At 36.3% G+C, this 25625-nt stretch overlaps 1 protein-coding gene across 1 annotated transcript in view; it reads right to left on the reverse strand.

Annotated features, from left to right (window-relative positions):
* Positions 1 to 25625, reverse strand: part of LOC309506292 (uncharacterized protein) — a 57705-nt gene that overhangs the window by 1216 nt on the left and 30864 nt on the right. The gene's annotated exons all lie outside the window — the stretch shown is intronic.

Consider the following 25625-nt stretch of genomic DNA (forward strand, 5'->3'; position numbering starts at 1 on the left):
TCTGGTGCTGTTTACAATGATCCAGCCTTGAAAAACTCTTTCCACAGAGAGAACACACATAAGGCTTCTCATCTGCATGAACTATCAGGTGTTGGTTTAGATTTGATGATGAACTAAAACCTTTTCCACACTGATCACAGTTGAATGGTTTCTCTCCAGAGGGAAAACACAGATGTTTTTTGAGTCCAGATATATATGTGTAACTCTTTCCACACTGAGAGCAGATGTGCAGCTTTTTGGCTTTTTTTCGTTGAGTTTTTTCGTTACAATATGTTTCATCAACTTCATTCACTTTGTGTCTTTGCTCCATCGTTTCCATCTGGTCTGAAATAAACATACTAATTCAGAATCAGTTCATGGAGAATAAATGTGAAAATTCATGTAAACCTGATTTATTAGCAGAAAGCATTAGAGATCAGCATCTGTATAATGTACCAGATATGTGTTGTGTGCAAAGGATACCTCTGTCATTTGCTTATTAATGCAATCAAAATGTTGATGACAATTGCTATTATTCAAGGTTAAGTTCATTTAGACATTATTTATCACCCCTACATTGTGCATTATTTTACAGCCACTAAATCAGTTTAAATTACTCCTGGGGAAAAATGTTAATAAAGCTTAATAAAAAAAAACAAAGAATGGACACCAACCTATTTGTTCCTCGGTATCTTCATGTTTTACTCTGGATGGTTCTGGATCACTCATGTCTTCAATCTCCTCTTTAATAAACTCCATCTTTAACAGTCACACAGATTTCAGCTGCTACTCCTGGAGTTTGTCCTTCTCTTGTAGGATGATGGGAATATTCCCAGTATTTATTGGTGAATTGTTGTGTGAGTTGTGATCATACCATCGCCCACTGACAATTTGAAAAGAACTTAGTGAATTTATATAGAAAACACTTAAATTACATTGAAACATATCCATTAGATGTTAGAATACTGGGTCTTTTTGTATGGTTTTATAGACAATTCTAAACCAGAGCACGTGATACGTTTTATATCGTAGTACTTACATCAATTCTGGAGCGGATTAATGCCAAACTCTACAAACTGGGAACATCTCTCACATCCAGACTGTAAATAAACGGCATCTGGCGTCAGTTTTAGCTTGAACTGGTCAGATTTACAGCACTCGTGTCTCGCGCTACGCTTCCAGTTTTGTTGTTCCTTTGGATTTGTTAGGGTTGCCAGAACTAGCGAAATTGCTAAGCAAAACCATCGGTAAACAGCGGACTTGGCAACCTCCATTCATAAAGCAAATCTGAAATCTCTTTAGCGTATTGCTGCCATCTATTGGATATTCCTAGCAATTTACCCACACATGGGATATAGTTCTTCATGTCACTTTATAAGATTATTTATGACCCCAAAGTAAACAAACATACGAAGAAAATCCAGGAATAAGATCTAACTGTTTATTGCCTTTATACATTGTGCCAGATGAAAGCATATGAATACATACAGTAAGGCATTAAACAGGACATTTTATAAATCAGGCAAATTGCACAATTTTAAAATGTGAAAACATTAGAAACAGACTCTAGAACTAGATGTACCGCATCGCGGTACAAAATATGACCGCCGCTCAGGCCTGCACTGGCTTTCCACAAAAATAAATGACGTGGAGTAATTTGGCTGTATTGCGTGTTTATGTATATACCTAAAAAAAGTAATAGTATGTGCATGTCTGTCTGTGTGTGTGTGTGTGTGTGTGTGTGTGTGTGTGTGTGTGTACTCGTCTATCTATCTAACTGGGGACCTTGGTGTCGTTACACACTCACTAACAGGGGACCGTCGAGCCAAGTGGGGACATTTTTCAAGTCCCCTGTTGGTCATGCTTTAAAACATGTTAAAATCAGCCAAAACACGCTCTGGTTAATTTTGTACATTTTTGACCAAGTGGGGACTTACATGTGTGTGTGTGTTTAAGTCCATACTCAGCAGCGCTCCTGTAGGCTGGAGCAGGAACTGCAGTGGCCCATTAACACACGTCGTTCACACTTCTCTATTGTCTGAATGGCTGCTGTCCTAGAGAGGCTCTGAGACTGTAGAGCTGCTGTTTAACTGCTTAGTTCAGGAGCTTTCAGTAACACTTTATAATAACTCCACGCTATTAATCATTAGTTAAGCATTAGTAAAGAGTTAATTCATTTATAAAGCATTAATATACACTAATAAGCAGTATATAAATGCAGTTATAAATGCTTTATTCCTGTTTTAAAAGCATATCTATAATGTGTTTAATAATTGTATTTTCATACTTTATTAATGATCAATTTATCATTTCTAAATGAAGTATAGCATCATTTACAAAGCAGTTATTTAGGAGTTGTCAGTGGTTCATAAGATCCCTTAGAAAGTGTGAGTAAATGATTAAACTAATTCAATGTACATTCATACATCATACACTTATTATTCAGACATATAGTAATAGTTACTTAGTGTGTTAATAAATGCTTTATTAACATGTATTTCTACTGTAGTTCAGGTAGTTATAAAGCATTTAGTAGAGGTCAGTTCACAATTTTTTGTGAGCTCATCTAAAGTGAGGACTAGTTATGCTAGTTATGTAGGAGATTTAAAGGCTGTTAATATTTCTATGTTCTCTATCATTGTGTTGTGTTGTGTTTGTTTCCTTTTTCTGTTTAGAAGATAACTGAGTCTTTAAATCTCCTTTATAAATGCTTTACTAGGCATAACTAGTCCTCACTTTTGCTCACAAAATAGTGAACTGACCACTACTAAATGCTTTATAACTCCCTGAATCTACTACATTTACTCACACTTTCTAAGTGATCTTATTAATCACTGACAACTCCTAAATAACTGCTTTGTAAATAATGCTATACTTAATTTAGAAATGATAAATTGATAATTAATAAAGTATGAAAATACAATTATTAAACACATTATAGATATCCTTATAAATCAATAATACAGCATTTAAAGCTGTATTTATAAACGGCTTATTAATGTCTGCTTTATGAATTATGATTTAACTGTTTACTAATGCTTAACTAATGATTAATTAAATGCAGTTATTATAAAGGGTTACCATATATATATTATATAATATTTTTCAGAATATAACTTCAAATATGCATTTTTTTAATAAAAAATAAAATAAAAAAAACATGCCAAGAGGGGATCTACAACTCAATGTTATAATTATAATGTAATTATTATTATATTATAAAGGTATTAATAATGCGACAGATAGTATTGGCTGCCTATTAATTAAAACATCATTTCTACAAAAAAAAAATAAAAAAAATCAATAGACATGTCCTTATTTTTCTGTTTCCTTTGTTTCTAGGATGTTGATGTACAGAGAAAGTCAGTGTTTGAAATATTGCTCAATTTAAATGCAACCAAACATATGTCGTTCGTTACCATCCAACAGTGGACCTTTCTTTAAGATCGAATTCAAAACTTTTGAGTTGACTTGCTGCATCTGGTCATTTTGAAGAAACAAAAATGAAATCATTTTTTTCATAATATAACTTTAAAAAAAATTACAATTAAAAAAAATAAACATGCCAAGATTGAATCTCAACTCTGAACGATCTCTACCTATACAACAGTGGACTCACAATAGCCTGCAATGGAACTGTGTGTGTGTGTGTGAATAGTTAAGTATGTCTTTATTTTGTAACTATAAGTTATATATATTTATATATAGGCCTTCATAGATACTTTCTATGCTTGGTTATGCAGTCCCTAACAATTTACTTGCCATTGTTATGTGCCATTGCACTCACACATACATGTCTATATTACTAACAGACCAATGTCACTCTACACTGGCCAAGTGAGGACTCAATGAACGATGTCTATCTATACAAGAGAGGACTTGAACAGTGTGTGTGTGTGTGTGTGTGTGAACAGTGAAGTGAACTGGCAGTGAAGTCTGTCTTCATTATGTATATATAGTATATTATATAGTATATTATATATTATGCCTTTTATCAGTCATAATATTTGTTTATTTTATTTAACACTTATTTTCTCTCTTCATAGATACTTTCTATGTTTGGTTATGCAGTCCCTTTAGGGTTTATAGGATTAATCAAACAGAAATAGCTCTTTAAGGTAACGATTTCAGGTCACTATAGTGACCTATATTTAGTATAGCGTAAAGCATACTTTATACAGTGAATAATGATTTTATTAATCAAAATGAACTTCGCGTCCCCAGTTGGATGGTAAAGAACGATACGTGTTTGGCTGCTTTGTACATTTCTTGCCATCACAAACACACTGTAAAGATTTTGGAGGTCAATCTCAAAATGTTATGTCGAAAAACTAAAGTGCAATAAATAATACACGCTTTAGGGTCTGTTTACACGACATCATTTTCAACTGAAAACTGAAAACGTTTTGGCCGTTCATTTCAACGAAAATGCCATTTTGGGGGCCTGACAATGCAAGCTTTTGAAAACGAGTTTTTGTGAGCTCATCTAAAGTGAGGACTAGTTATGCCTTGTAAAGCATTTATAAAGGAGATTTAAAGGCTGTTAATATTTCTATGTTCTCTATCGTGTTGTGTTTGTTTCCTTTTTCTGTTTAGAAGATAACTGAGTCTTTAAATCTCCTTTATAAATTATTTACAAAGCATAACTAGTCCTCACTTTAGATGAGCTCGCAAAATAGAGAACTGACCACTACTAAATGCTTTATAACTGCCTGAATCTACTACATTTACTCACACTTTCTAAGTGATCTTATTAATCACTGTAAACACCTAAATAACTGATTTGTAAATAATGCTATACTTCATTTAGAAATGATAAATTGATTTAATAAAGTATGAAAATGCAATTATTAAACACATTATAGATATGCTTCTAACTCAATAATACAGCGTTTAAAGGTGTATTTATAAACTGCTTACTAATGTCTGCTTTATGAATTATGATTTATCTGTTTACCAATGCTTAACTAATGATTAATAGGATGCAGTTTTTATAAAGGGTTACCATATATATTATATTATATTTCTCAAAATATAACTTCAAATTTGCTTTTTTTTTTATTAAAAAAAAAGCATGCCAAGAGGGGATCTGCAACTAAATGTTATAATTATAATGTAATTATTATTATATTAAGATATTAATAATGCGACTGATAGTATTGGCTGCCTATTAATTAAAACATAATTTCTACTCTTAAAAAAAATCAATAGACATGTCCTTATTTTTCTGTTTCCTTTGTTTCTAGGATGTTGATGTACAGAGAAAGTCAGTGTTTGAAATATTGCTCAATTTAAATGCAACCAAACATATGTCGTTCGTTACCATCCAACAGTGGACCTTTCTTTAAGATCGAATTCAAAACTTTTGAGTTGACTTGCTGCATCTGGTCATTTTGAAGAAACAAAAATTAAATAAATTTTTTTCATAATATAACTTTAAAAAAATCAAAATAAAAAAAAATAAAAAAATTAAACATGCCAAGATTGAATCTCAACTCTGAACGATCTCTACCTATACAACAGTGGACTCACAATAGCCTGCAATGGAACTGTGTGTGTGTGTGTGTGAACAGTTAAGTATGTCTTTATTTTGTAACTATAAGTTATATATATTTATATATAGGCCTTCATAGATACTTTCTATGCTTGGTTATGCAGTCCCTAACAATTTACTTGCCATTGTTATGTGCCATTGCACTCACACATACATGTCTATATTACTAACAGACCAATGTCACTCTACACTGGCCAAGTGAGGACTCAATGAACGATGTCTATCTATACAAGTGAGGACTTGAACAGTGTGTGTGTGTGTGTGTGTGTGTGTGTGAACAGTGAAGTGAACTGGCAGTGAAGTCTGTCTTCATTATGTATATATAGTATATTATATAGTATATTATATATTATGCCTTTTATCACTCATTTTGAAAACGATGCCTTTACCATCTGCATGTAAACAACATAAACGTGAATTTGTGAAATTGTTACGTCATTCCAACCCGGTCACACTAAATGCGTCTCTATAGCACACATTGTGTTTATTGTGCAATTTATACGTGCATATGATAGGCATGGGTGGGTTTAGGGTAGGTTTAGTAGTGGTGTGTAATATGTAATATGTATTATATGTTTGGTTAGGATTAGTTTTGTAGGATGTGTGTGTATTACACTCAATAAAGTGCGTATTATATGCATGTAAAAAAATATATTTTCGCGTAAAAATTGCACGATAAACACAATGCGTGCCATAGAGATGCATTTTCATGACATCAGGCAGGTCATGCACAAGTATATAACATGGTCACATGCGTACTTATCATCACGTGTTCACATGTTCATGAGTATTTGAGTTTTTTTTTTTTTTTTTTTTTTTTTTGACAAAGTAAGAAAGGTTTGGGGTGTGCTTTTAGATGGGCCTTTAAAATTTGACAAACAAATATCTTCAGTAACTGGATCTAGTTTCTATCAACTCCGTCTTTTGTCTAAAATTAAACACTTCCTAACTGACAAAACACTAGAGATGGCTGTTCATGCTTTTATTACTTCCCATTTAGACTACAGCAACTCATTGTATTGCGGTATTTCCAAGTCACAAATCGCTCGCCTTCAACTGGTCCAAAATGCTGCAGCAAGATTTATTCACAAAAGTAGTAAATATAATCACATGATGATGATGATACATTTTATTTATATTGCGCTTTTCTGCTTTACATATAGCCTCACATTCAAGCTGGGGGCAAGCTGGGGCCAGTTGTACTGTTAGAGGGGCCAGTTTAGACCTTATTGTTGTCATATCATTTTCTGCACTGCACTATAGGCATTAACAGGCAAAATACCATGATTACCAATCATTCAACAATGTATTTGCATTGCCATTATATTTTTTAAATTTGCATTACATATTCAGAATCAGTCACATTAACTGCATTCTACGATTTTTGTGTTTTTTTTGCAAAAAGATCAGCAAATTCATCTAGATTTAAGGCCTTTGCCCTCCTTGACTCAATACTTAGAACACCTAAATTGCTTAATCTGTCATCTGACATTGTGGACCTGAGATAGGTTTTCACCAGCTTTAGTGCATACAATATAATATACAATTAAATTATGCTTATTTTAAATGTATTGTGCAGGCTAGGTATAAAAAATATAGGAAAAACCATGATAACATGAAACGCTTCAAAACAGAGCGCACAAAGCGCGTATGCGCATCGCGGGTGCAGAATGATGTGCTCAAAGCAACATGGAGTCACAGTGTTCAGCGCTGCACAAGTGCGCATTTAAAAGTTCACGGCACAAAGCGAAGAAATTTCGAGCGCACAAATCCTAGTGTAGCCTATATCTGTCCAACAGTTTATTGATCATTTGTTTCTTCACATAGTGAAGTTTTAAATTCCAGTTATTGTGCATTTGATGCCGATTCATAGTCCTTGTGGTGTGAACAGGCACACGGTAGCGAGTCGTTTTAAAACAGCAACAAACATAAAATACAAATACACAAAATAAAGTCATTTTATGCAAATCCACAGCCTTTTATCTACAGATCAAGCATTATAATGTGTATATATCATATTGGAGAGAGTTTTACCGTGCATATATATAACATAATATAAATTAACATTACAAAAGTTAATGATAGTACATTTCAAATACCTACAAATTGACAATTAAGTGATTTTGTTCGAGTCAAAAATATTACTTAACATTAATGAACCAACGGTACACATTTTTTACTTTAGCAATCTTATGGGTTGTGGTCTCTCAGACATTGGCAGTAATAAAAATACAATAAAAACATAGTTTCCCTTTGGACTTAAATTACATATCTTTGTGGTATACGGTAGAAATATTGCACATTTCAGTCTAGCTTAGGTTTTTAAAATAAATAACACAGTCTTGGAAATAATATGTAAGCATGTGCAAATAAGCCTGTATAGTAAATCAAGTTCTGTTGGTCTTTGTGTTTAAGTGAGAAATTAATTCATTTAAATTGAAAGATCTCAATGTTTATAAGATCTTTCAATTATGTTTAACAGTTTTGAGCGTATAAAAGAGTGTATAAAAATGGGCTCTGAGTTTTGGCAGTGGTTGTGTCTAAGTGAAATATGTAGTTTGGAAGATGTAGTCACTGAATGCATTAATACAACATTGAATGACACAGACATTTGCAACACTTCTACAGTAATACCGTAGTAAAATATTTTCAGAATCTAAAAAATTAAATACTATCAAAACAATTAGATGTAGCTGAACACATACAGGTATTAATCTTTCAGTTTCATCACCATCTATAAAAAGGGGAAACTTGGGGGAAATGTGTACTGTACTGTAAACAATGACCATGTGACATAAAATGCTGTGAATTCTGAACAACAGAAAACAGCAGAAATATGTTAGAATTCTACCCGTTATTTGTGTGTTTTTTTATTTAACGTGTGTTTTTGGGGGGTAAAACCTTTTCTAGTGTTCTGGAAGAATGAGTTGATCTGAGAATGAAGTTTCAGTGCATTTTGAATGTGAAATGAACTGCTGTCAAGCTGTAAGTTGGTTTGGAGAAGATATCATGGTCTTTTAACCTGATATCATTTAAGACATCATTTAAGACTGTGGTATAAATGATTGAATGATTTAACCATAACTCATTACTATCCTTGATATTCTAAAATAGGTATTTTTCATGTGTATGTAGACTAGGCTGTGTATATTGAGTTGTTGCACTTCCCCCCCACACGCAATTTACATATCAATGCAGGAAGGCCTTAAAGGCCAGTGTTTTTCTTAGGTGAGAAAACTGGCCAACAACCCCCAGAGTAGTGTTACCAATATCTGTGCAACTTCTCAAATACACTAGAATAAACTAGAGAAAACGCTGGGATTTACCCTGCCAAATTAAATTAAATTACAGGTTTTTACAATCGCTATGACACATTTCTCAATATTTAGGTACATTTTCAAAACTCTTCACTCAGTTCTCCTAACCAACTTACAGCTTGACAGCAGTTCATTTCTCATTCAAAATGCACTGAAACTTCATGTCTCAGATCAACTCATTCTTCCAGAACATTAGAAAAGGTTTCACCCATACACTTAGTGATACACTTTGTCACACATAAAACAAAAAAACACAAACAACAGGAGCATTACACAATGTTTTCTTTTGTAAAATGCTTTCATAAAACAAGAATGACACTATCTACTGTTTATAATTCACTGCAGTTGATGTTACATAATCCTTTTTGATTACAGCCCAGTTATCATCTATGATAATATTGAGCAGGTGGATACCTATAAGTATCTAGGTGTGGTCATTGATCGTTCATTTACTTGGAAAGCCCACATTGATTATCTTTGTTCAAAATTCCGGCAACGATTGTATTTTTTTAAGAAGACTTAGGCTGTTTGGTGTAAATCAGAGAATTATGCAATTATTTCATTATGCCGTTTTAGGTAGTCTTTTAAATTATAGGATGCAAACTTCATATGGCAATCTTTCGGTCCAATTAAAATCACAGCTTGCATGTCTTGTGAAAACTGCAATGTAAGTTATGGGTGTAAGAGAGTACTCATCACTTCAATCAATTTACGAATCGTGGATTTTTAAAAAAATGCACAGACAATAGTGAGTGATTCAAGCCATGTTTTATTTCCAATGTATCAGCTTCTGCCATCATGGAGACGGTATAGAGTCCCACTGAGTAAGACCGTTAGAGTATCTATTAATATGTTAAATAGCAAGATGTAGTTATACATATATGTAGTTTTAAACTCTTTTTGGTTTGTGTGTGTATGTATATGTTGTGTACTAATGCAGCTTTGAGTCCAAGACAAATTTCCTGAAAAAGGACAATAAAGTAAAGTATACTAACAAACTAACTTTTTAACATTACTGTACTAAAATATTCCTAAGTTTCCCCTTTTTTATAGATGGTGATGAAACTGAAAGACTAAAGGGGGTCGCACACCGGACGCGCAGCTCGGCGGCGCGCCACGCAGCGCCACGTCTTTTAAATTCGAACACACTATTCTCTATGAGAGTACACACACCGGCGGCGCCTTTCGGCGTCTGTCCGCGGCGGCTCAGGACCGTGTTCAAAATCCTGCCGCGCCACAGAGCGCTATTTACATAGTTTTATATTAAATTTACATTTATGTGTCTCAAATCGTAGTTAATGTATATACGGACTTAACCATGTGCTGCAATATACATTTAGTTTTATATTTATTTACAGAAATCAGAAAATTGCTGATGTTATCGGATTTTCAGGTGACAGTTGTCCTAGATGTGGCGCGACGCGGCGCTGAGCTGCGCGTCCGGTGTGCGGCCGCCTTAACACTTACATCTAATTATTTTGATATTATTATATTTTAGAATCAGAATATCTATTTCAATGTGATATTACTGAAATTAATTTTTAACAGTTTAACAGTACTATTATTATTAACAGTTTTAAAAAGAGTATGTAAACGTGCAAATTAGCCTGTATAGAACATAAAGTTCTGTTGGTGTTTGTGTTTAAGAATAATTAATGTAAATGGAACAAAATGCATTCAATGACATCTTTCAAAGCAGTGATCCACAGTTTAGCTCACATAGACGGAAGGTGTGATCACTGTGTGAAGAGAGTTTTGAAAAAGTGACTTTAGAATTGGGAAACTTACATTTTATTTGTGTTTGGAATAATCATTAATTTAGTTTCATTGTAAACATAGTGCTAAACAAGTAAACAAGATTTTATATTTAAATATTATATTATAATATATAATACTGATTTCAGAATTGTGCAAGGTGTATTTTCCGGAATCTCTGTGTGAACGGGGCTTATGTGAGCCAAACTATGGATCATTTATTATTGCTTTGGCAAAAAAAAAAAAAAATTCTCACTTAACACAAACACCAACAGACATTTATGTTCTATACAGGCCAATTTGCAGATGTTTACATTCTCTAATCAAAACTGATGTTCAAAACCTAATATTTAAATTCTGAATCTAAAAAAAACAAAAACAAAAAAATTATATTTAACTAAACACCTATACAAGTGTTAATCTCAGTTTCATATTTTTGTACAGTATTGTAAACGTGGATAATGTAACATTAACTGCAGTGAACAGTAGATAGTGTAATTCTTGTTTTATTTATTTAAAAAAAAAATTTTTACAAAAGAAAACTTTACAAAATAAATTTGGCAGGGTAAATCCCAGCGTTTTCTCTAGTTTATTCTAGTGTATTTGAGAAGTTGCACAGATATTGGTAACAGGACTCTGGGGGTTGTTGGCTCTCACCTGAGACAAACACTGGCCTTTAAGGCCTTCCTGCATTGATATGTAAATTGCGTGTGGGGGGGAAGTGCAACAACTCAATATACACAGCCTAGTCTACATACACATGAAAAATACCTATTTTAGAATATCAAGGATAGTAATGAGTTATGGTTAAATCATTCAATCATTTATACCACAGTCTTAAATGATGTCTTAAATGATATCAGGTTAAAAGACCATGATATCTTCTCCAAACCAACTTACAGCTTGACAGCAGTTCATTTCACATTCAAAATGCACTGAAACTTCATTCTCAGATCAACTCATTCTTCCAGAACACTAGAAAAGGTTTTACCCCCCAAAAACACACGTTAAATAAAAAAACACACAAATAACGGGTAGAATTCTAACATATTTCTGCTGTTTTCTGTTGTTCAGAATTCACAGCATTTTATGTCACATGGTCATTGTTTACAGTACAGTACACATTTCCCCCAAGTTTCCCCTTTTTATAGATGGTGATGAAACTGAAAGATTAATACCTGTATGTGTTCAGCTACATCTAATTGTTTTGATAGTATTTAATTTTTTAGATTCTGAAAATATTTTACTACGGTATTACTGTAGAAGTGTTGCAAATGTCTGTGTCATTCAATGTTGTATTAATGCATTCAGTGACTACATCTTCCAAACTACATATTTCACTTAGACACAACCACTGCCAAAACTCAGAGCCCATTTTTATACACTCTTTTATACGCTCAAAACTGTTAAACATAATTGAAAGATCTTATAAACATTGAGATCTTTCAATTTAAATGAATTAATTTCTCACTTAAACACAAAGACCAACAGAACTTGATTTACTATACAGGCTTATTTGCACATGCTTACATATTATTTCCAAGACTGTGTTATTTATTTTAAAAACCTAAGCTAGACTGAAATGTGCAATATTTCTACCGTATACCACAAAGATATGTAATTTAAGTCCAAAGGGAAACTATGTTTTTATTGTATTTTTATTACTGCCAATGTCTGAGAGACCACAACCCATAAGATTGCTAAAGTAAAAAATGTGTACCGTTGGTTCATTAATGTTAAGTAATATTTTTGACTCGAACAAAATCACTTAATTGTCAATTTGTAGGTATTTGAAATGTACTATCATTAACTTTTGTAATGTTAATTTATATTATGTTATATATATGCACGGTAAAACTCTCTCCAATATGATATATACACATTATAATGCTTGATCTGTAGATAAAAGGCTGTGGATTTGCATAAAATGACTTTATTTTGTGTATTTGTATTTTATGTTTGTTGCTGTTTTAAAACGACTCGCTACCGTGTGCCTGTTCACACCACAAGGACTATGAATCGGCATCAAATGCACAATAACTGGAATTTAAAACTTCACTATGTGAAGAAACAAATGATCAATAAACTGTTGGACAGATATAGGCTACACTAGGATTTGTGCGCTCGAAATTTCTTCGCTTTGTGCCGTGAACTTTTAAATGCGCACTTGTGCAGCGCTGAACACTGTGACTCCATGTTGCTTTGAGCACATCATTCTGCACCCGCGATGCGCATACGCGCTTTGTGCGCTCTGTTTTGAAGCGTTTCATGTTATCATGGTTTTTCCTATATTTTTTATACCTAGCCTGCACAATACATTTAAAATAAGCATAATTTAATTGTATATTATATTGTATGCACTAAAGCTGGTGAAAACCTATCTCAGGTCCACAATGTCAGATGACAGATTAAGCAATTTAGGTGTTCTAAGTATTGAGTCAAGGAGGGCAAAGGCCTTAAATCTAGATGAATTTGCTGATCTTTTTGCAAAAAAAACACAAAAATCGTAGAATGCAGTTAATGTGACTGATTCTGAATATGTAATGCAAATTTAAAAAATATAATGGCAATGCAAATACATTGTTGAATGATTGGTAATCATGGTATTTTGCCTGTTAATGCCTATAGTGCAGTGCAGAAAATGATATGACAACAATAAGGTCTAAACTGGCCCCTCTAACAGTACAACTGGCCCCAGCTTGCCCCCAGCTTGAATGTGAGGCTATATGTAAAGCAGAAAAGCGCAATATAAATAAAATGTATCATCATCATCATGTGATTATATTTACTACTTTTGTGAATAAATCTTGCTGCAGCATTTTGGACCAGTTGAAGGCGAGCGATTTGTGACTTGGAAATACCGCAATACAATGAGTTGCTGTAGTCTAAATGGGAAGTAATAAAAGCATGAACAGCCATCTCTAGTGTTTTGTCAGTTAGGAAGTGTTTAATTTTAGACAAAAGACGGAGTTGATAGAAACTAGATCCAGTTACTGAAGATATTTGTTTGTCAAATTTTAAAGGCCCATCTAAAAGCACACCCCAAACCTTTCTTACTTTGTCAAAAAAAAAAAAAAAAAAAAAAAAACTCAAATACTCATGAACATGTGAACACGTGATGATAAGTACGCATGTGACCATGTTATATACTTGTGCATGACCTGCCTGATGTCATGAAAATGCATCTCTATGGCACGCATTGTGTTTATCGTGCAATTTTTACGCGAAAATATATTTTTTTACATGCATATAATACGCACTTTATTGAGTGTAATACACACACATCCTACAAAACTAATCCTAACCAAACATATAATACATATTACATATTACACACCACTACTAAACCTACCCTAAACCCACCCATGCCTATCATATGCACGTATAAATTGCACAATAAACACAATGTGTGCTATAAAGACGCATTTAGTGTGACCGGGTTGGAATGACGTAACAATTTCACAAATTCACGTTTATGTTGTTTACATGCAGATGGTAAAGGCATCGTTTTCAAAATGAGTGATAAAAGGCATAATATATAATATACTATATAATATACTATATATACATAATGAAGACAGACTTCACTGCCAGTTCACTTCACTGTTCACACACACACACACACACACACACACACTGTTCAAGTCCTCACTTGTATAGATAGACATCGTTCATTGAGTCCTCACTTGGCCAGTGTAGAGTGACATTGGTCTGTTAGTAATATAGACATGTATGTGTGAGTGCAATGGCACATAACAATGGCAAGTAAATTGTTAGGGACTGCATAACCAAGCATAGAAAGTATCTATGAAGGCCTATATATAAATATATATAACTTATAGTTACAAAATAAAGACATACTTAACTGTTCACACACACACACACACAGTTCCATTGCAGGCTATTGTGAGTCCACTGTTGTATAGGTAGAGATCGTTCAGAGTTGAGATTCAATCTTGGCATGTTTAATTTTTTTATTTTTTTTTATTTTGATTTTTTTAAAGTTATATTATGAAAAAAATTTATTTAATTTTTGTTTCTTCAAAATGACCAGATGCAGCAAGTCAACTCAAAAGTTTTGAATTCGATCTTAAAGAAAGGTCCACTGTTGGATGGTAACGAACGACATATGTTTGGTTGCATTTAAATTGAGCAATATTTCAAACACTGACTTTCTCTGTACATCAACATCCTAGAAACAAAGGAAACAGAAAAATAAGGACATGTCTATTGATTTTTTTTAAGAGTAGAAATTATGTTTTAATTAATAGGCAGCCAATACTATCAGTCGCATTATTAATATCTTAATATAATAATAATTACATTATAATTATAACATTTAGTTGCAGATCCCCTCTTGGCATGCTTTTTTTTTAATAAAAAAAAAAGCAAATTTGAAGTTATATTTTGAGAAATATAATATAATATATATGGTAACCCTTTATAAAAACTGCATCCTATTAATCATTAGTTAAGCATTGGTAAACAGATAAATCATAATTCATAAAGCAGACATTAGTAAGCAGTTTATAAATACACCTTTAAACGCTGTATTATTGAGTTAGAAGCATATCTATAATGTGTTTAATAATTGCATTTTCATACTTTATTAAATCAATTTATCATTTCTAAATGAAGTATAGCATTATTTACAAATCAGTTATTTAGGTGTTTACAGTGATTAATAAGATCACTTAGAAAGTGTGAGTAAATGTAGTAGATTCAGGCAGTTATAAAGCATTTAGTAGTGGTCAGTTCACTATTTTGCGAGCTCATCTAAAGTGAGGACTAGTTATGCTTTGTAAATAATTTATAAAGGAGATTTAAAGACTCAGTTATCTTCTAAACAGAAAAAGGAAACAAACACAACACGATAGAGAACATAGAAATATTAACAGCCTTTAAATCTCCTTTATAAATGCTTTACAAGGCATAACTAGTCCTCACTTTAGATGAGCTCACAAAAACTCGTTTTCAAAAGCTTGCATTGTCAGGCCCCCAAAATGGCATTTTCGTTGAAATGAACGGCCAAAACGTTTTCAGTTTTCAGTTGAAAATGATGTCGTGTAAACAGACCCTAAAGCGTGTATTATTTATTGCACTTTAGTTTTTCGACATAACATTTTGAGATTGACCTCCAAAATCTTTACAGTGTGTTTGTGATGGCAAGAAATGTACAAAGCAGCCAAACACGTATCGTTCTTTACCATCCAACTGGGGACGCGAAGTTCATTTTGATTAATAAAATCATTATTCACTGTATAAAGTATGCTTTACGCTATACTAAATATAGGTCACTATAGTGACCTGAAATCGTTACCTTAAAGAGCTATTTCTGTTTGATTAATCCTATAAACCCTAAAGGGACTGCATAACCAAACATAGAAAGTATCTATGAAGAGAGAAAATAAGTGTTAAATAAAATAAACAAATATTATGACTGATAAAAGGCATAATATATAATATACTATATAATATACTATATATACATAATGAAGACAGACTTCACTGCCAGTTCACTTCACTGTTCACACACACACACACACACACACTGTTCAAGTCCTCTCTTGTATAGATAGACATCGTTCATTGAGTCCTCACTTGGCCAGTGTAGAGCGACATTGGTCTGTTAGTAATATAGACATGTATGTGTGAGTGCAATGGCACATAACAATGGCAAGTAAATTGTTAGGGACTGCATAACCAAGCATAGAAAGTATCTATGAAGGCCTATATATAAATATATATAACTTATAGTTACAAAATAAAGACATACTTAACTATTCACACACACACACACAGTTCCATTGCAGGCTATTGTGAGTCCACTGTTGTATAGGTAGAGATCGTTCAGAGTTGAGATTCAATCTTGGCATGTTTATTTTTTTTAATTTTAATTTTTAAAAAAGTTATATTATGAAAAAAATGATTTCATTTTTGTTTCTTCAAAATGACCAGATGCAGCAAGTCAACTCAAAAGTTTTGAATTAGATCTTAAAGAAAGGTCCACTGTTGGATGGTAACGAACGACATATGTTTGGTTGCATTTAAATTGAGCAATATTTCAAACACTGAATATCTCTGTACATCAACATCCTAGAAACAAAGGAAACAGAAAAATAAGGACATGTCTACTGATTTTATTAGAGTAGAAATTATGTTTTAATTAATAGGCCACAACAGAGAATGAATTTCTTAAAGCAATAACTTTGCTGTAATGTCCACAACATAAAGCTTCTGATGTTTTATAGTGCTTTCATTGAAAGTGTTATGATATTCTGTATTATTTGTTGGTATGGAACTGCTACTGAGGTACAGAAGAAATTATTAAGAAAAGTAGTAACAAGTAAATTGTTAGGGACTGCATAACCAAGCATAGAAAGTATCTATGAAGAGAGAGCGTTAAATAAGAAAAATAATATTTTATAAATAATATAAGATAATATATCATATAATAATATAAAAATAATATAAGAAAAAAAAGAAAAAGGATATTCTCGCCTCTGCTTTTGAACTGTTGCCGTTGGGCCGTCTGTATTTTTTACCCCGTTGTAGATTTAAATGGTCTTTCCTAAAACAAATCGTATTTAAATTTTTTTGATAACTGATAGGTTATATATATATATATATATATATATATATATATATATAGAGAGAGAGAGAGAGAGAGAGAGAGAGAGAGAGAGAGAGAGAGAGAGTTACATAATGAAGGCAGACTTCACTGCCAGTTCACTTCACTGTTCACACACACACAGCTCCATTGCAGGCTATCAAGTCCCCACTAGTATAGATAGAGATCGTTCAGAGTTTCAGGTCCCCACTTGGCATGTTTTTTTTTTTAAATAAAAAAATGCATATTTGAAGTTATATTATGAAAAAAGAGCTTAAAAGAAAATTTTGTATGTCATTTTTGTTCCTTCAAAATGACCAGAAACACTAGTCCCCTCTTGGCCAGTGTAGAGCGATAGTCCCCTGTTAGTAATATAGACGTGTATGTGTGTGTGTGTGTGTGTGTGTGTGTGTGTATGTGTGTGTGTTTGTGTATGTGTGTGTCTGTGTGTGTGTGTGTGTGTCTGTGCGTGTATGTATGTGTGCGTACATGTGTGCGCGTGTGTGTGTCTGTGCATGTGGATTTGTATGTGTGTGTATGGGTGTGTGTCTGTGCGTGTGGATGTCAGTGTGTGTGCATGCTTGCGTTTGTTTGTATTCCTGCATGTGTGTGTGTGACAGTATCATCCTAAACCAGCAACCCTTCGCTCAACAGCACCATCTACAGGCCGATGAGTGTACAGTCACTAAATGTGCACATAAATGAATTTATTTTATACCCCCCCATGGATGAAATTCTACAAAACTTAGCAGAGGATACCCCCAGAGGTTGTCAAGTTAATCATACACATGAAATATGGTGCAGTTCTGAACATCTCCACTGAAGATAGGGGCGATTAAAGCAGAATAATATTGCATTTTCATTTTTTATGGGAGGGGCGCAAATCACAAATGAGTGATTATGGGCTAGGTTGATGTGGGCCCTTAAGAGCAACATACCATAAAAATTTCTTCATCCTCGGTGCCACGGTTCAGGTAGTTATTTAGGAAAAACTGATTTTTTGGGGTTTTGGGGGGGCCCAGCGCGGGGGGGGAGTGGCCCCCGGGGACCAAACGAAATTTTTTCCGTAGAAGTCTAGTGGGGCTACATGCCCACCAAATTTCATGTTCCCCGGTGTTTCGGTGTCCCTGGTATCGTTGACGAAAAATTTACGGGGGCCCCAGCGCGGGGGGGAAGTGGCCTCCGGGGACCAAGCGAAATTTTTCCGTAAAAGTCTAGTAGACCAACATACCATAAAAATTTCTTCATCCTCGGTGCCACGGTTCAGGTAGTTATTTAGGAAAAACTGCATTTTTTGGGGTTTGGGAGGGGCCAGCGCGGGGGGGGGAGTGGCCCCCGGGGACCAAACGAAATTTTTCCGTAGAAGTCTAGTGGGGCTACATGCCCACCAAATTTCATGTTCCCCGGTGCTTCGGTGTCCCTGGTATCGTTGACGAAAAATTTACGGGGGCCCCAGCGCGGGGGGGGAAGTGGCCCCCGGGGACCAAACGAAATTTTTCCGTAAAAGTCTAGTAGACCAACATACCATAAAAATTTCTTCATCCTCGGTGCCACGGTTCAGGTAGTTATTTAGGAAAAACTGCATTTTTTTGGGTTTGGGGGGGCCCAGCGCGGGGGGGGAGTGGCCCCCGGGGACCAAACGAAATTTTTCCTTAGAAGTCTAGTGGGGCTACATGCCCACCAAATTTCATGTTCCCCGGTGTTTCGGTGTCCCTGGTATGGTTGACGAAAAATTTACGGGGGCCCCAGCGCGGGGGGGGGGGAAGTGGCCCCCGGGGACCAAATGAAATTTTTCCGTAAAAGTCTAGTAGACCAACATACCACAAAAATTTCTTCATCCTCGGTGCCACGGTTCAGGTAGTTATTTAGGAAAAACTGCATTTTTTTGGGTTTGGGGGGGCCCAGCGCGGGGGGGGGAGTGGCCCCCGGGGACCAAACGAAATTTTTCCTTAGAAGTCTAGTGGGGCTACATGCCCACCAAATTTCATGTTCCCCGGTGTTTCGGTGTCCCTGGTATCGTTGACGAAAAATTTACGGGGGCCCCAGCGCGGGGGGGGAAGTGGCCCCCGCGGACCAAACGAAATTTTTCCGTAAAAGTCTAGTAGACCAACATACCATAAAAATTTCTTCATCCTCGGTGCTACGGTTCAGGTAGTTATTTAGGAAAAACTGCATTTTTTTGGGTTTGGGGGGGCCCAGCGCGGGGGGGGAGTGGCCCCCGGGGACCAAACGAAATTTTTCCTTAGAAGTCTAGTGGGGCTACATGCCCACCAAATTTCATGTTCCCCGGTGTTTCGGTGTCCCTGGTATCGTTGACGAAAAATTTAAGGGGGCCCCAGCGCGGGGGGGGGAGTGGCCCCCGGGGACCAAACGAAATTTTTCCGTAAAAGTCTAGTAGACCAACATACCATAAAAATTTCTTCATCCTCGGTGCCACGGTTCAGGTAGTTATTTAGGAAAAACTGCATTTTTTTGGGTTTGGGGGGGCCCAGCGCGGGGGGGGAGTGGCCCCCGGGGACCAAATTAAATTTTTCCTTAGAAGTCTAGTGGGGCTACATGCCCACCAAATTTCATGTTCCCCCGTGTTTCGGTGTCCCTGGTATCGTTGACGAAAAATTTAAGGGGGCCCCAGCGCGGGGGGGGGAAGTGGCCCCCGGGGACCAAACGAAATTTTTCCGTAAAAGTCTAGTAGACCAACATACCATAAAAATTTCTTCATCCTCGGTGCCACGGTTCAGGTAGTTATTTAGGAAAAACTGCATTTTTGGGGGTTTGGGGGGGCCCAGCGCGGGGGGGGAGTGGCCCCCGGGGACCAAACGAAATTTTTCCTTAGAAGTCTAGTGGGGCTACATGCCCACCAAATTTCATGTTCCCCGGTGCTTCGGTGTCCCTGGTATCGTTGACGAAAAATTCAGTAAGGTGACAAAAAAAAAACAAAAAAAAAACTTTGACAATCCCTATATGACCGGCTAGCTACGCTAGCGGCGGTCATAATAAACAGTCCACTCCAAATGAAAACAGTTGTATTAAAGGGACAGTTCACCCAAAAATGAAAATGTTGTCATTTAACTTTCAAGATGTTCCAAACCTATATGCTTATAGGCTCCTGCTTCCTGCTCAGCTACCGTTCGGACGCTCTTGCTTACTGCTCCGCGTTTTGCTCTATCGCTTTTACATTTTATCTCCTATTTTTTCTATATTTTATTTCCTTTATTTTATTTCCTTTTATCACCTAATTTTAACTTCAGCAAATCACCACAGTGCTCATACGACAAAGTTTGGATTACTACAAAAACTGAGAATTCTTTTACCCGACCAGCTTACATACCGGGAAAGGAAAACACAACTGCCTACAAGGATAAGAGAAAATGCCTCTTCTGGAATCTACTTGCTGCACCAACTGCCACAGACTTTTACAAAGGATTGCAGTTCTAGAAACAAAGTTATTTACGGGACCACCAAACCAGACGGAGCACACAAAAGAGCTTCGTCATGGACACCCTCAGCATACCGGTGAGTCCCATGAAACTAGTACTCCTCGACAGGTAGAGAAACAAGCCGATCGACTTACTAATCGATGGCACAAACAGGGAGCTAAACCCAAAGGCACTCGAGACATCAGATTGTCACGAGCATCACATATTACCGCAGTAGCATCCTCTACCCCAGATACAGCTCTGACAAGGATTACAAACACTGGTCTGCTACCACTGCCTATACATCTTGAGAACAGATTTGAAGTACTAATGAATGTAAATGAGGAATCCACAAATGTGATGAATGTGATCGAACACAGACTGAATAGGCCAGTAGCTAACACTGATGCTAACTGGCGCTCAAGGTCGAGCAGACAGCGGCACTCAGCTCAGAGCACAGCCGAGCACAGGACTCTGATAGTGGGAGACTCCATAATCAGAAACATTAGCTGCAGGGATACAACTACGTGCTGCCTTCCACAAGCTACAACTTCTGATATAAACAGGGAACTTCAGAACATTCTGATGAAACATAAGACTGCAAATCGACTCATCATACATGTGGGGAAGAATGATATTCATAAAGAGCAGTCAGAACTCCTTAAGAAGGATTTCAATAAACTTTTTGAAACACTTAAAAGACTGAAAGTTCAAACATTCATCAGTGGACCACTACCAGCAAGAGGAACAAACAGGTTTTCACGGTTGCTTGGGCTAAATACATGGCTGCAAAAAACCTGCAATATAAAAGCAGTGAACTTCATTGACAATTTAAATCTTTTCTGGAGTCAACGACAACTGTTTCATCGGGATGGCCATCACCCAAACAAACTTGGTTCAAGAGTGTTAAAGGACAATATCTACTTCTCCCTAAATCATCCTTCTGCGGTTTGTGCCAATCCACTCAATCTGAACGGCACACACACACCTGGACACAGTATGAATGACCACGGGACTTCACTTCAGCAGCAAAATGGACATGATAACACCACTCCGCCACAACAACCTCTGCTCATGGACACAATCTCAGCTGAGCCCTGCACACAGAGCTCACCACAGACAGCCATATCAGAACTGCTTGAAGATTCAGCACCCAAGGACGACTTCCTGGAAAACAGCCAGGGAAGCCAGGACAGCATATTACAGCCTCCTATAACACCAGAGCAACAGCCCCTTTCACCAGATACTTTCTTCCTTTCCCCTGCAACGCCACTACTGTGCTTCTCACAGAAAATGGAAGAACTGGTGCATGCTGGAACCAGACTATCCCACTCTTTTGCTGCAAGCCCCCAGATACCAACTAAAAAAAGACAGGCACCACTACCACCAAAGCCTGCGGGCCCAGCTCGCCCTCCCCCTCCTCCTGTGAGAGCTCTTCGGCCTCTGCCACAACGCCAGGGCCCACACCCTCCTCCTTCTGCTCGAGGTGAACCAAAAACAACTGATACCAGCTCTCAGTGATATGTGTCGGGTCCCCGTTTTGATAACAGTAACTTTCTCAAATGTTTACAAAACAAGCGGGAACCCAGTGTGCCTGTATCTTTCTCTATTGCTGTTCTATTACATGATAGAAAGTCTAAGGCCTTCAATAGCCGTACAGCAAACCCAACTAATCTGGTGCCTATTACACGTCAAACTAATATTGCTGTGGGGAAAAGTAAGACTGTTAAGTTAGCACTCTTTAACATTCGCTCACTTAAAAATAAATCACTTCTAGTCAACGATTTAATAACCACAAACAACCTGGATTTTATGCTTCTAAATGAAACCTGGCTAGAAGACAGCAGCAGTGCAACAATCCTCAATGAAACAGCCCCTCCTAACTTTACTTTTATGAGTGTCTGCAGAGCTGTTAAGAGAGGAGGGGGTCTAGCTGCTCTTTTTAAAGATATCTATCAATGTAAGCAAATATCATTTGGGAATTACTTGTCTTTCGAATATCTGGGTATTGTGTTAAAAGGTGCTCCACGCATTTTACTTTTCATTATTTACAGGCCTCCAAAATATTCTCCAGCCTTTGCTGAGGACTTTACAGAACTGTTATCAACAATTACCTCAGAGTTTGACTGTTTTGCCATTGCTGGAGATTTTAACATCCATATAGATAATGCAGAAAACAATATGGCAAAAGAAATCAAAACTGTTTTAAAAACTTTTGATCTGACTCAGCATGTACATGGACCCACACACAATCATGGACACACTCTAGATTTACTTATCAGTAAGGGTCTAAACATTTCATCGATTGTTATTAAGGATGTAGCACTGTCTGATCATTTCTGTATTTTCTTTGATATATTGATCTCTCCTGCCACTGAAGCTAGATCTGTGTCTGTCAAGAAGAGATGCTTAAATGAGAACACTAGTGTCCTATTTATGAAGGCTATATCCTTAACACCAAGCATATCTGCAGACTCTGTTGATTTTCTCCTTGATTCTTTTAACTCAAAAGTTAAAGGTGTAATTGATGATATTGCTCCTGTTAAAGTCAGGAAGAAGAGTGGCAGACAAAAGGCACCTTGGAGAAACTCAACAGCAGTGCAAATTATGAAAAGACAATGCAGAAAAGCAGAGCGCATGTGGCGGAAGACAAAACTTGTAGTCCATTATAACATCTACAAAGACAGCCTTCATGCTTTCAATATGGAACTAGGCAAAGCTAGACAGACTTTCTTCTCAAATATTATAAACAGTAATTTAAACAACACACGCACTCTTTTTGCTACTATAGAGAGACTGACAAACCCCCCAAGCCAGATTCCCAGTGAAATGCTCTCAGACAGCAAGTGCCGTGAGTTTGCTTCTTTCTTCTCTGAGAAAATCAATAATATCAGAAAGGTGATCAGCACATCCTTGAGTTGCGCTGGGGTCAGACAGATCAGACCACCTGAGAAAGTAGTTACTATGTCTGATTTCAAAGAAATTGATGGCAAAATTTTGGAAGAAACCGTACAACACCTTAAAACATCAACCTGCGCTCTTGACACACTTCCCACATCGTTTTTCAAAAGTGTGTTAAACAGTTTAGAAGCAGATCTTCTAGAAGTGGTAAATGCTTCACTTCTCTCTGGGAGTTTTCCAAACTCCCTAAAAACTGCAGTTGTCAAGCCCCTCCTGAAAAAGAGCAATCTGGATAAGACCATATTAAGCAACTATAGACCAATCTCAAATCTTCCTTTCATAGGTAAGATCATTGAAAAAGTTGTCTTCAATCAGCTGAACAAATTCTTATGCTCGAATGGATACTTTGACAATTTTCAATCTGGTTTCCGACCGCACCACAGCACAGAGACAGCGCTCATAAAGATAATAAACGATATTCGCTTAAATACTGACTCAGGCAAATTATCAGTGCTGGTACTACTCGACCTCAGTGCTGCATTTGACACTGTCGATCACAACATACTTCTGGACAGGCTGGAAAACTGGGTGGGGCTTTCTGGGATAGTCCTAAAATGGTTCAGGTCATACTTAGATGGGAGAGGTTATTATGTGAGTATAGGAGACCATAAGTCTGAGTGGACATCCATGACATGCGGAGTCCCTCAAGGCTCAATTCTTGCGCCACTCCTGTTCAACCTGTATATGCTCCCAATGAGCCAAATAATGAGAAAGAACCAAATCTCTTACCACAGCTATGCAGACGACACACAGCTCTACTTAGCCCTATCGCCCAACGATTACAGCCCCATTGACTCCCTGTGCCAATGCATTGATGAAGTCAACAGTTGGATGTGTCAAAACTTTCTTCAGTTAAACAAAGACAAAACTGAAGTCATTGCGTTTGGAAACAAAGATGAAGTTCTCAAGGTGAACGCATACCTTCTCTCTAGGGGTCAAATAACTAAAAATCAAGTCAGGAATCTTGGTGTGACACTAGAGTCAGAGCTTAGTTTCAGTAGTCATGTCAAAGCAATAACTAAATCAGCATACTATCATCTGAAAAATATTGCAAGAATTAGATGCTTTGTTTCCAGACAAGACTTAGAGAAACTTGTGCATGCTTTCATCACCAGCAGGGTGGATTATTGTAATGGACTCCTCACTGGCCTTCCCAAAAAGACCATAAGACAGTTGCAGCTCATACAGAACGCTGCCGCCAGGATTCTGAGCAGAACCAGAAAATATGAACATATCACACCAGTCCTCAGGTCTTTACACTGGCTCCCAGTTAAACTTAGGATTGATTTTAAAGTATTATTACTGGTATATAAATCATTCAATGGCCTAGGACCTCAATACATTGCAGATATGCTCACTGAATATAAACCCAACAGATCACTCAGATCATTAGGATCATATCAGCTTGAAATACCAAGGGTTCACTCTAAGCATGGCGAGTCTGCTTTTAGCTATTATGCCAGCCGCAGCTGGAACCAGCTTCCAGAGGAGATCAGATGTGCTCCTACTGTAGTCACATTCAAATCCAGACTCAAAACACATCTGTTTAACTATGCATTTACTGAATGAGCACTGTGCCAATGTTCGTCCGACTGTTTGTACTGTATTTCATTTTTTATTTTTCTAAACTGTTTTAATTATTCTTATTTCTTTTTATTATTTTAATTTCTTCTATGTAAAGCACTTTGAATTGCCATTGTGTATGAAATGTGCTATATAAATAAACTTGCCTTGCCTTGCCTATATGAGTTTCTTTCTTCTTCTGAACACAAAATAATGTATTTTGAAGAATGTCGGTAACCCAACAGTTGACGGTAGCCATTGACTTCAACAGTAGGAAAAAAGACTATGGAAGTATATATATATATATATATATATATATATATATATATATATATATATATACACAGTGGGGAAAATAAGTATTTGAACACCCTGCTATTTTGCCAGTCCTCCCACTTGGAAATCATGGAGGGGTCTGAAATTGTCATCGTAGGTGCATGTCCACTGTGAGAGACATAATCTAAAAAAAA

The sequence above is a fragment of the Leuciscus leuciscus genome, assembly GCF_965113295.1.
Source record: "Leuciscus leuciscus genome assembly, chromosome: 9".
In the NCBI taxonomy this organism is placed as follows: domain Eukaryota; kingdom Metazoa; phylum Chordata; class Actinopteri; order Cypriniformes; family Leuciscidae; genus Leuciscus; species Leuciscus leuciscus.